The following is a 12,708-nucleotide window of genomic DNA, read 5'->3' as shown; positions in this document are numbered from 1 at the left end:
CACCCTTTGGAAGCAAGGGCACCAGCTGAAGGAGGCGAAGACATCTCTCTTGCTCAGGAGAGAGAGCTGTTCCCAGGGCATTATTGCCACCTACACCAGGGCAGCAGTACTCACCAAAGAGGGCAAAGGAGACACAGTAATTCCACATCTTCCTGTCACCTAGCGAAGACATCCCTCTCTTCCTCCCAGCCCCCTGCCCCTGCCAAAAGAGCTGGGGCACCGGCCACCAGTCAGGGTTTAAATAAAGAGAGCTGTGAAGCTACACACTTATCCATGCTAAAAAAAAAAAAGGTCTATGGAATCCTTTTTTATCCCTGCCTGATTTAGGAACATTTCTCCACCTGACCCCAAAAGGCATCTGTGGGGGCTCTCTTGGTCCCACTGTCTCCTTTCATCTTGTGTTTTGTTTACATTCATTCCCACAGTTGCCTGCCAATTAAAAACTCATGAACATGTGTGTTGTTTCCTACTAGGCCAGCAAAAAACTCTCCAGGAAGAAATAAGACAAAAGAACCCCCTCCCCCAATAATCGCTTCTTGGCCTTTTGGCTAAGATCGAGTGTAAAGAAAAACCCCACAAATATAAGACAGTAGTGATTATGATTCTTTTAAACTGTTAGCTCCTATTAATTGTCTGAGGTGTCAAAACAATCAAGTAATATTGTGGCATCCACAGGTGGCTTTTCTGAATCACACAATACCAGCCAGAGGGAGGACTAGGGAGGCAGGTTACTCACACTTTCATTCTTTGTTACAAATCTTCTCAAATGATTATAAATATTCTTTAGCTACGGCATTTTCTCTGGGTTCTCTTAGCTCAGGTGCAGCTCATCAATACTGGGGAGGTTTAATGAAGGTTCTTTATTTTCCTCTCCCACTTCCCTCATGGTCCCATTCGTCTTAGCTGTCCCCAACCTCCATGTACTCCATCCCAAACCTGGGCCAGGCTGATAAGGTCTCTCTTAATTTAAACAGTCTCTGTGGACATTTAGAAGGTTAAGTGAAGTGCTTGAGTACAAATCCGTCCTGATGTCTAATGACCCCCAGGCATCATCTCTTTTTTTAGTCTGGCCTGAGACCTTTCTAACACAGTGCATTTCCTTAATAGAGCTACAACATATCTGACTCTTGTTATGTGAGATAACTATCCTTCAGAGATTTAGGAATCATTATCAGTGCTTTTCTGAGTTAGGACACAAATGCTACTTAAAATTAAACTCTATAGAACTGACAGAAAAACCAACTCTGCACCTAGAAGTGTAGGGAAAGAAGAGAAAGAGGAAAAACATGCACTGACTCTGTTTTGTCTTCTACAGAAGTAACATTGAGAATCCCCCCAACTTCCCACTCATGACATTGTGTTAGTTTGGGTTCTCCAGCAAAGCAGACTTTGAGACAGGAAGTGGGGCAGAGTGTGTATGTGAGCATGTTCCCAGGAAGCATAGTAAAGGAGAGAGGAAGTCAAAGAGGAGAAGGAGGGAAATGAATAAGGATGTGTTAATTAGTGGGTTAGTGCTATGAGCAACTGGGGCTCAATCCCTGCTAAGACCTCTTGAGAAACTCTATAAAACACACCTCTGAGCTGTCCCACTGAGAGGTGAGGAATCTGGGCTATTTATGCACCAACCTCCATTGCTCACTGGTTGAAGGTTCCTCCTGGGTAAGTCCCTGGCATTTCCAGCCTGACCCACACACAGGCCAAGCACACTCCCAAGGTCACAGTGACCATGGCAGAGAAATGCAGGAAGCTGTCAGTCTGTATGGAAATCACCAGCAGACGACCCCCAGGACAGGCCGAGGGGATATGCGTGGGACACTGACAGTATGTGATAGAACTGTCCTCCCAAACTGGATTCAAGTCCTGGAATCTAACACCCCCCCCTCCCACTCCAATAATCCAGATCTATCTAGGTTGTTGGGTTTTCCTATCCTGGAAAAAGGTCTTATGTACTTTGGCCAGACAGGATGCAAGAAGAGTGATAAGAACAAGGCATTACCCCGTCCCCAGGTACATCCTATGGACACCCAGAGCTTTGTCATCGCCACTTGTTTTCATTCTCCTCCCTCCCAGGGAACACAGGGAAGCATATTTCTGCTTACTTTTAGGAAGAACTTTCTAGCTATTAGAGATGTCCAACTGCGGCTGCCTCTGGAGACTGTTAACACCTTGTCACTTGTTCAAATATTTATGGAGAGTGGGCCAGGCTCTGTGCTGGGGGCTGTGGGAGATCAAAGAGGAATGAAGAGGGATTCCTGCCCACCCACCCCCTGCCCTCAAGGGCTCACAGCTGAGACTTAAGACAAGTCCTCCAATACCTGTAATTTAAAGCAAAATGAAGTAAGTGCTTCCACAGAGGCAGAAGCAAGTCCCTGTGGGGACTCAGAGGGAAGGGCTCTGAACCATCGGCGGGGATGCTGGGAAGGGGCTCCCCGCACAGAATGGGGCGGAGGGGCTGGCAGTCCTCCATGGACCCTTCAACCCTTAAGCCTGTGATCATAGATTAAAACTAAAATCAAATAAACAAAAAAGACCACAGCTTATGGTTTACATTCTAGACCAGCACAATAAATGCTTTCATGTTTCCTTATCAGCAGGCAGGGAAATGTCTTACTAAAACTAACAAATGATTATGCTTCACAAAAGAAATAGAGGCATTATTCCTCACAATAGAGGGATAAACAGAATGTTGACTCATGAATTTGCTCATTGTTCTTCCCTATAGCCCCTTTTCAGAATATCAAAACACTTCAGGCAAGTCACATTGTCCAAGTTCATCATCATCTTCTTCTTCTTCATTCTCCTTTACCCTAGAACCTGGGAGAATGGGCAGAGAGAGTGTGAACTGCAGTTGTCCCTGAACACAAGGACAGCCAGAACCCAAGTGAGAAGAGAGGCATGGCAGGGAAGGTCTCGACGTAAAAGGAAAGAGCGAGGTTAAAGAGCTGGATTAAGAGTCTGAATAAACAAAAGTGCTCAGTCATTAAACATAAATGGCATTTCATGGCCTTTGGTCAATCCACTGTGTGCTTCTTCTGGGTGGCTGTTTACACCTCTGGTAGGGAACATTTGGGAGTCATGTTTGTCCTTGGGGCCTGGCCAGCAGAAATGGATATTTGGCTCTTTGCAGCCTTTCCATTTCCCACCAGCTGCCCCTCCACTGTCTCCCATCTGCCCGGCTCTGCCATTCTCCCCTGCCAGCCTTACATGCCTCTCTATCTGCAGAGCTGCCCGCCAGTCAAGGGCATCAGAGTCACTGGGCCAGGGCTCAAGAGACATGAGTTCTGGTTCCAGCTTTGGCACTTGCTTAAGATGTCACTTGACTCCTCTGTGCTTCAGTTTCCTCATCTGTAAAATGAGGGAGTTGACCTAATGATCTCAGACATTTCTGAGTGTGTAGTGTCAGTTCCAGGAGAACAGGACAGTAGTGCTGCCTGCTCCAGAGGTGTAGGTAGCCCAGCCTCGCTGTCCATGCATCTCAGCATCTCCTGCCGGCTCTGCTCACTGCCCTGTAGTGTGAGGACCAAGGCTGGAGCCGGACCCTCTGAGTTCTTCCGCCTCCAGCTGACCAAGGGCCAGTTGTCCTTCTCCCTGCTCCTCTGCAGCCCGTTCCCCCCAGCTGTGCTGTCCAGACCATCCAGCTTCCCTGGCCAGAAGGTAATGATTTGTCTAATAATTCAGGCTTGATGAGTATCTTCTTAAATCCTTACATCAAAACAGCTTTATTAAATTTAAATCCCCATATATATGGCAGTGCCTCTATTATTATTATTCAAAATATGGCGTTTCTGAGATATAAACACAATCTACCCTGCAGAATGCAGTGCGCTCGCCGCATGGTCTGTTGCATCATCCACCCTTCCCTACCTCCTCTCAAAGCCTCTGCTCCCTTCATTTTGGTCACAAACAGGAAAAATAACTAAATTCCAGCAAAATCTCACTAACTCAAAAATCCTCTACACTGACACCTTTCTCCAATTTTGTTACCTACAAAGTTCTACTTTCTTGGTTCATTCCTAAAGTCATTAGCTGGCAATCACAGGATGGAGGGCCCCTCCTTCTGAGGCCTCGTCTCCTGCTGTGATGAACTGAAATCGATGCAGCACATTCTCCAGAGGGACGACTGCGCAGAATCGTGATGAAAGTTTTCAGCCCTGCCCAAAGGGCTCCCGCTCTGGACCTGGTTCCTAGTTTAGCCTTCCTGGCTACAAAAACATGCAAAGTTGCTTACAAAACAATGATAACTTTCTATTTAAAAACTCAGCTAAACCTCAGCTAACCTCTTTAAATGAGGTTTCTTACATGGTATACTCTGAAAGAGATACTGGTTCTTCCACAAATAACCATTTGATGCAAGCTATCATTTTGATAACCTTAGCTCTGTGTTGGGGCTGACTGTAAGAGAAGCTCATTGTCAAGAGTGTGTATTATTTGAATCCCATTCATTTCACTCCTAAAAGCACAGGCGAACTTTACAGTCCTGTGGTCATAGGTCCCCACCCTGAATCAGCAACTCTCTCTGTGGGTCATAAGAGATAACATAAAGCATCCAGCCAGGTGCCTGGCACATGACCAATAGTACAATGCATGTCACATGTTTTCTCTTTTCTGCTTCCAACCAACTGGCATTAACTCCCCAAGTTAATCACAAACCAAAGTAAAGTATTTGTAAAAAGTATAACAAAAAGAAAAATTTATCAACTATTCTAACAAGAGGCAAAATAAGTAGTCAAAATTCCATTGCATTTCACAGAGAGCACACCACAACGTCCCCTACTATTCCCTACTATAGCTGCCACCACCACCCTAGCTGCTTCCCCCAGTCCCCTTCCCGACATGCCACGCACCCTCAGCTGTGGATACTCTCCCCCTAGGAACCCTGAATTGCCTACAAGTTTCTCCTTGACCCGGAGAGATCAGAGGATTCAGAATCAGCCAGTAACTCGCTGTTTGAGCCATGCTCTTTCAACACATCGTTCTCCCATACCTTAAGTTGAAAAAACAGAAGGGGTAGCCTTCTTGGGGCACCTCCACTACCTTGGCATATGCTAGCCACATTCAGAACATCTAGAAGTGGGAACATCTTGTCCTCACACAGGAGGACAGATCCTCCTTATCATGAACTGTATTACAAAAGGTGGCAGAAGCCTCCTTACCATGCTGGGTGTCAGGGGCGTCCTTCACTTTGTAGTCTAGGGGCAACCTGACTTGTCTTCACCTCCAGAGAGGCAGAGGAAAGCATCAAAGAGCTGTTTCACTTTTGCAAGGAATGAGTCCTAAGCACAGGGTTCTCAATTCCATTCCAGTTAATGGGGCTACAGCTTTTTAATCATTATTATGAAAACAAAAGTTGAGATCTGCCTGTCAGGTCATTACAGGAGGTGAGGCATAACCACCACTTATGGGGACACTTTATGCCTAAAGGGACTCAGTCCTCTCGACAAGCCCTCAAGACCTTGACTCTCCAAATCCAAAAGTCAAGGGAGGGAGGCAAGGCAAACAACTGGACGAGAGCCAAGTGACTCAGCAAAATCATCAGGTCAAATAAAAATCAAATATTGAATAAAAAAGCTAATACAAAATAAATAAACAGTATTACCTCAACTGAGAAAACATTATGCATACCAGGGAAGCACACCCAAATGTTAACAGTTACTGAATGCTTATTTGGTACCAGATAGACATGATGTGGGAACTTTAGGGTCTTTTTCTCATCTTTATTCTCTTATACATAGAAAAAGTTAAAAAAAATAATTTTGGTGTATATATTTTTTAATAATCAGGGAAAAATGTTTTAAAAACTATGCAGAGGAAACTCTTCCTCCCTACTGAAGTTAACAATAAAAATATCAGATAGCTGTAGACAGCTGGAGCTGGGGAATTTATGTTCAACCTTCTACTTCTATTCAAATCATTTTTTTTTATTGAGGGACAAATGTTGTTTCTAGTTTCTTTCTTCTCTGTTACAAATAATGCTAGGGCTGACTGGGTACTTTTAATTTTAATGTATTTGGGTTTTTAAAAAAAGTTTTTTAGAGATGGGTTCTTGCTATGTTGCCCAGGCTGGACTCAAACTCCTGGACTCAAGCAATCCTCCCACCTCAGCCTCCCAAGTAGCTGGGACTACAGCTACATGTGCCACTATGCCCAGCTAGATTTGGAATTTTTTATTTTAATTTTTAAATTATTTTAATGAGATACATTTATAGATTTGACCAAGTTTCATTCCATTAAACTGTAATTATTTAAATTTCTCCATCTCCTTTCACTTTGAAAAAGTTTTTTTTTTTAAGTAAAGTATAATTTACATATAATGGAATGGGGCAGGTTTTAATGAACAAATACTGCTTTTACAAGGAAAGGAATATAAAACCACTTTATCTAAGGTTTTTAGAACCCAAGTTCATGGAACAATCTTATCTTAAATTTAGAAAAAAAAAGGAACCTAAACATATCTTAAATTCACCTAGTAGGTACTTAAAAACTGTTTATTAAATCAATCAAGTGATGTAGTCAAGGTCACAAAGAAAAAGGAAGAATGGGATTAGAATCCAGGCCTCTTGATTCCACTCTGCACAACCCTTCTTCTTATTGCTACCTTTTTTTTGATACCCTGCAGCTTCTATTAATTTAAGTTTTTATTTTTTCACAGAGAGCCAGGAGGAGTATTTGGAGATTTCCCCATACAGCTTTCAGAGGTTTTGTGAGTAACATTTAATATCAGTAAGAAAATAAAGAGATTGTGCCAAAGCAATGGAAAAAACTCAGCCTCACCTCCTTTTCCCAGCTTAATAATACCATATGTATTACTTACATCTTTGCCAGCACCAAACTCATTTTGGGTCCTAAAGCTGTTAAATCATTAGTTTATGATTAATTAGTTTAACGTTACCATGTAAACCTGCTGATCCCACCTCGAAACATATGGACACTGGGACGGTAACATCTGGAATAAGAACTGTCCATGCTTGAAACTATACTACAATAGCTGTGAGATGTGATGAGCTCTAAAGGAAACCTCCAATTTCTGCCTCCCATGAACCACAGGGTACCCTCTTGGGGGCCAAATGGGGCAGCTGATGGATGACTATCTGATCAGGTCTGGCCAAACAGTAGGTCAAACCATGTGGAAGCCATCTGTCACTGTCAGGTGGAGAGAGAAAAGGGGCAGGAATAGCCCCGGTGCTCAGCAAAGATAACATTGGCTCGGGAGTCCTTCTGCCCCTCTGGCCTGGCTTGCTATAGCAATGTTTCCTCCAGCAATTGCTTTACAAACCATTAAGCAGCCATGAAAACAAGCGCCTGGCCATATGTCCAAGGGCCACAGGAAACTAAACCCAGGAACAGGTTTAAGAAAAAGAGAAGCTCCTCTCTCTCTCTCTCCTTTTTCAGCTTTGAGTAAAACTTCCTTGGAGGGTGAGTGTTTCTGTATAAGGCATCCTTGCAGAATTGAAGTGGTAGGGAAGGCTGGGTAAAGCTGGAATCAGATTCAGGGACACCAGCAAGGAAAGCAGCTGTGAACAATGGCAGCTCCTCTGGGTTAGGATATAGTAATTTTAGGCTGTCTTTAAGGTTAAAATCAGAGGCTACAAGACTCCAGGGAAATATATTCATCAGTATTTTATCCCCCGGCCGTCTCTTTCATAGGGCCTGGCTACTCAGTGCTTGGTCTGTGGCGCCAGCATCACCTGGGAGCTGGTTAGAAATGCAGCATTTCAGGCCCCTCCCCAACCTTCTGAATCAGCATCTGCATTTTCACAAGATTGTTCCAGGTGATAGGTATGCACGTTTACCTTTGAGAAGCACTGTATCCTGCAACTCTGAAGAGCTGCCCCTAACAAGAATTATTTCATCTAGGACTCCAGACCCTGACAATAAGAATAACTGAACATTTGCCAAGCAGAACATTGCACCAAATGTCGTGCCTAAAACGCATGACCACATTTCATCTCTACGCCATCCCTGGCAAGGGCACAATCATAATCCTCTGTTTACAGATGAGGTGGTAAGGCTCAGAGAAATTTAAATAACTTGCCTAAGACCACACAGCTAGGAAGGAAATACAGAGCTCCAGTTAGACCTAGTGCCCAAGCTCTTACCCACCCTGCTGTTTTACCTTGTCATAAATGCGAAAGCAGTTGGGCTGGCCAAGGAAGTCCCCTGAGGGAGAAGGGAGATGATAAAGAGAAATTTCTCCCAAAGATTCTAAAAATCATATCCCAGAGAAATAGGGCCCCTGGAGAGAGAATTTAATAAAAATGTTTTCATCTGTGAAGCTTCCCCATTGGGCCCTTGACTTGCCCTTGGAATTCCCAAATTAGCCCAGCTCCAGAATGGGCAGGAGCTTGGCAGGTGGACTTCTCTTGCCCTCTCCCTCCTTGAAGCAGTAATCTCTACCTGCAAACCTGAGGCCAGTCATCCTGGGGAACAGGTCTCTGTCTCCACAGAACCACAAGAAAGCTCAGGATTAAGACAACTCTCTGCCCCCTTAATCAATATCTTGCCTTACTACTGGAGTCTTACGTCTGTTATCCTATGTATTTATTCATCCATTCGTTAATTCAACAATGCAAGGCACTGTGCAAGCAGGGAACGAGACAGACAAAATTCCTATGCTCATGGAACTTACATTGTAGAAGTCATATAATAAATTAATAAACATTTACTATATTTTTATTTCAGTGCTATATAAAATACAGCTGGGAAAAGCATAGAGTGTGATGGGGCTGGGAGTGCTACCCAAGACAGAGAAGCCAGGGAAGGCTTCTTGAAGCTACACCTGTGCTTGGCCCTGAATGAAGTGAGAGGGTGGCCATGTGGCTGCGTGGAGGAGGCGGCTCCAGGTAGAGGGAGCAGCAGGGGCAAAGACCATAATAAGCAGGAATGACTTTGCCAGGTCAAGGAAAAGCAAGAAGCCCAGGGTGACCTGGGGCAGGTGAATAAGTTATAGAAGCTGAGATGTAAGAGGTAACAAGTCTCAACCATGCAGAGCCCAGTAAGCCGCATGAGGGATTTGGGCTCTCATCCTGTGAAGGATGGGAAGACATTAAGCATTTTGAGCAGAAGAGTGACACAATGTAATGTACCTCACCCTTTGGCAGGATGACTTAGGCTGCTGTGTTGAGAATGGAATAAGGGAGACCAGGTAGGAGCTACTGCACCAGTCCAGGCGGGAGCTATGACAGCTTGGACCAGGGTGGTGACCGTGAAGGTGGTGACAATAGGCCAGATTCTGGATATATTTTGAAGATAGAGCTGAAAGCACTGCTAGAGGAAACCTTTAACTCTTCCTCATTTCCAGGCCCCTGGCTGTGTGATGAAATCTGACCTCTGCTTTTTGTACTGCTCCCCTCCCATCTAACCACCTGGTCCTGACCTCTCACATCTCTTGAATTTCCTGACTTGCAAACATCTCATCTATATATCCTTCATCAGTCTTTGTCCCTCCTCTGGTGCTCCTGGCCGGCTACCACCCACGTCCCAGAGTGGCGTAAACAACATTGCTGCTGCTTACTATCATCCATACTTTGTATTTGTGCCCCACTTTACAGTGTAAGACTTTCATGTACATTATCTCATCTGATGCACTAGGTTTCACAAAACATTTCATGTCTTTCATTCAACTCCAGGAGACCTCAAAGAAAGGCATAAGTCAGCTCTGGCTGAATTTCAGACAAATTAACTGCCTGGCAGATGCAGACCAGACAGAGAGCAGGCAGTGGCTATAGATGAGTATGCGTAAGAGTGTGGGTAAACTGAGCTATGAGGCTGAGGGGGCAAACACCAAGGGCACAGCAAACCACCTGGGAGCAAGGAACGTACTGACACAGGGCCCCGGAGAGCAGGGGACTGAAGCCAGAAAAGAGGGTACCAGGGCTGTGGGCAGAGAACCAGGAGTGAAGGAGGAAAGAACTCTGGGGCCTGCATAGGCGTGAGTGGACAAGAGAGAAGGCTGAGCCGGGCAGCACCAACCACAAGTCAGAAATATAATCCTCAGCCAAGTCCTGTGGGAACCCAGGCCAGGTGACTGCGCGGCAGGTGAGGGGAGCCGGCACTGTATACTAGAGTGATGCTGAGAAGACTGCCTAAGCCAAGGGACTGCCCTGTTTGAATAGGAGCCAATCCCCAAACACGGGTGATTAGAGACAGTGGGTAAACGCAAACCGGGCATCTGGAGAGACTGGGGTGGGGAGCAAGGAGAAAAAGACAGGCCCTCTTTCTCCCTGGATATGCTTGACATCGGAGGGAAGTCCTCCCCTCCCAACTCCACAGGCTAATTACTCAGTAGCTTCAGAGTCTGACCCCAGACCTAATGCCAATCGGCTTATTTCCTTCACCTTGAACCACTGGTGACTCTCAACCTGGTTTTCAACCTTCTAAGGATTTCCTGGGTCCCACCACAATACAGTTAAATCAGAATCTGAGGCAGTGGGGCCCGTATGTGGTATTTTTTAAAAGCTCTCCAGGTGACTCCGGTGTGCAGCCGAGTGGAGCACCGCTGCCTTAGACACACACACTAGCTTCACTAGAGCTCAGTTCAAAGCATGCTCCTCTCTCCTTTGGGTCTAGTTTAATGTTGACAATGGTGCCAAGAGCAAGGGTCATAAATGGATATTTATGAGCAGATTAGGAAAAAAAATCTAATCCTCCTACTGAGTTGGAAGGAAAAGAAAATCCTACCCACCACACTGTTTGTGGAGATACAAACGCTGCATCCTGTTCAACTCATCTGGTAAGAACAGGTCTGGCTGGGGATACATGCAGTACTTTGAGATCACAGGTTTCCCTAGAAGGCCTGCCTTAGGAACCCCGGTGTTAACAACAATCCTGGATCACAATTATTCTTGTCAGAGAAGGGCACTTACTAGTGGTTTTACTCCCATCTTTCGGATTAGAATCTTAGAAACAAAGGCATTTGGGGTTAGGGGGAACTTGAAGGATCATCGAGTCCAGTAGTTCCTGGACGTTAGTGTGCACCACCTGGGGACCTGGTAAGCATCCTAGCTCCCAGGACATCCTGATGGAAACAAGTGCTCTCATTCATCTTCTTATTAGTTGTTCAGGTTCTGCCAGGGTCACACTCTATTGGGCTCCCTTAAAAGTAAAGGCCTGACTTTGCCAGTTCTGTATCCTTGCTGCCTAAACTCTGTTCAAGGTTGGTGACAGATGCTATGGAATGCTTAATATCCTTATTCATTCAGCAAGTATTTATTAGTCACCTACTAGGTGCCAGGCATTGTTATAGGTCCTGGTGATACATCTGTGAATGAAACAGACAAAACTCTGCCCTTAGGAGCTTATGTTCTAATGGGCAAAATTCTCTTTACATTAGATACGTGAATTTGAGGATGCCTAAATTTCAAGCTCTTTGAAGATAGTTTTGTGTCTTGTGATTCTTATTGTTCTCAGGATTTGGTAAAGGACACAGAAAATACAAACAGCAAAAGTTTGTTGAATGCATGATGAATGCTGAGATGTGCACACAGATCCTCCTACCTCAGCTTCACCAACATCAGGGCTGGTGTCCATGCTCTGTCATGGCCACTCTCTTTAATGTTTAAGAAGGTTATACCTTGGCCGGGTGAGGTGGCTCACGCCTGCAACCCTAGCACTCCAGGAGGCAAAGGCAGGAGGATCACTTGAGCTCAGGAGTTTGAAACCAGCCTGAGCCAAGAGCAAGACCCCATCTCTATTAAAAAATAGAAAAAATTAGCTGGGCGTGGTGGTGCACGCCTGTAGTCCCAGCTACTTAGGAGGCTGAGGCAGGAGGATTGCTTGAGCCCAGGAGTTTGAGGTTACAGTGAGCTATGATGACACCATTGCACTCTACCCAGGGTGACAGAGTGAGACTCTATCTCAAAAACAAAAAAAGAAGGTTATAGCTTAAAGCAAATTAGGACCTACTTACAAAACCCTCACTCTCCAGTTGTCTTCTTTTCCATATTTTTTAAAAACAGTTTTCACATATCGCACAATTCATCCATTTAAAGTTTATAATTCAATGGTTTTATTAGTATTTAGTACACTCCCTTATCCCCCTTCCATCTCAAACCTAGACAACAGCTAATCTATTTTCTGTCTCTAAAGGTTTGCCTCTTCTGGACTTTTCATACACATGGAACCATATGATAGGTGGTAGTTTTGACTGGCTTCTTTAACTTAGCAAAATGTTTTCAAGGTTCATCCATGTTGTAGCACACACAGCAGCACTTCATTCCTTTTTATGGCCAAATAAATAATATTCCATTATATGTATATACCATATTTTGTTTATCCATTATCAGTTGATGGACATTAGGGCTGTCTCCACCTTTTGACTATTAGGAATAAAGTTGCTATAAACATTTGTACACAATATATAGACATTTTGTGTGGACATATGTTTTCATTTCTCTTTAGTACATATCTAGGAGTTGAATCACTAGGTCATATGGCAACTCTGTGGTTAACTGACAGACTGTATTTCAATGAAGTTCCGCCATTTTACACCCCTGTTATCCATGTATAAGGCTTCTGATTTCTCCATTTCCTTTCCAACATTTGTTATTATCAGAGATTTTGATTACAGCCATCTTAGTAGGTGTGAAGTAGTATCTCTCTGTGGTTTTGATTTACATTTCCCTGATGATTAATGAGGGCAAGCATCTTTTCATGTGCTTATTGACCACTTGTATATCTTCTTTGAAGACATGTCTATTCAGATCCTTTATC

General features: G+C 44.3%; 1 protein-coding gene across 1 annotated transcript in view; it reads right to left on the bottom strand.

Moving 5' to 3' along the window:
• The window catches only part of KALRN (kalirin, RhoGEF kinase), a 583,131-nt gene that overhangs the window by 375,801 nt on the left and 194,622 nt on the right, over positions 1–12,708 (bottom strand). The gene's annotated exons all lie outside the window — the stretch shown is intronic.

The sequence above is a fragment of the Propithecus coquereli genome, unplaced genomic scaffold (assembly GCF_000956105.1).
Source record: "Propithecus coquereli isolate 6110/MARCELLA unplaced genomic scaffold, Pcoq_1.0 Scaffold10, whole genome shotgun sequence".
Classification (NCBI taxonomy): Eukaryota; Metazoa; Chordata; class Mammalia; order Primates; family Indriidae; genus Propithecus; species Propithecus coquereli.
Note: the sequence above shows the minus strand (reverse complement) of the source record. Positions and strands in the feature narration are given on the sequence as shown.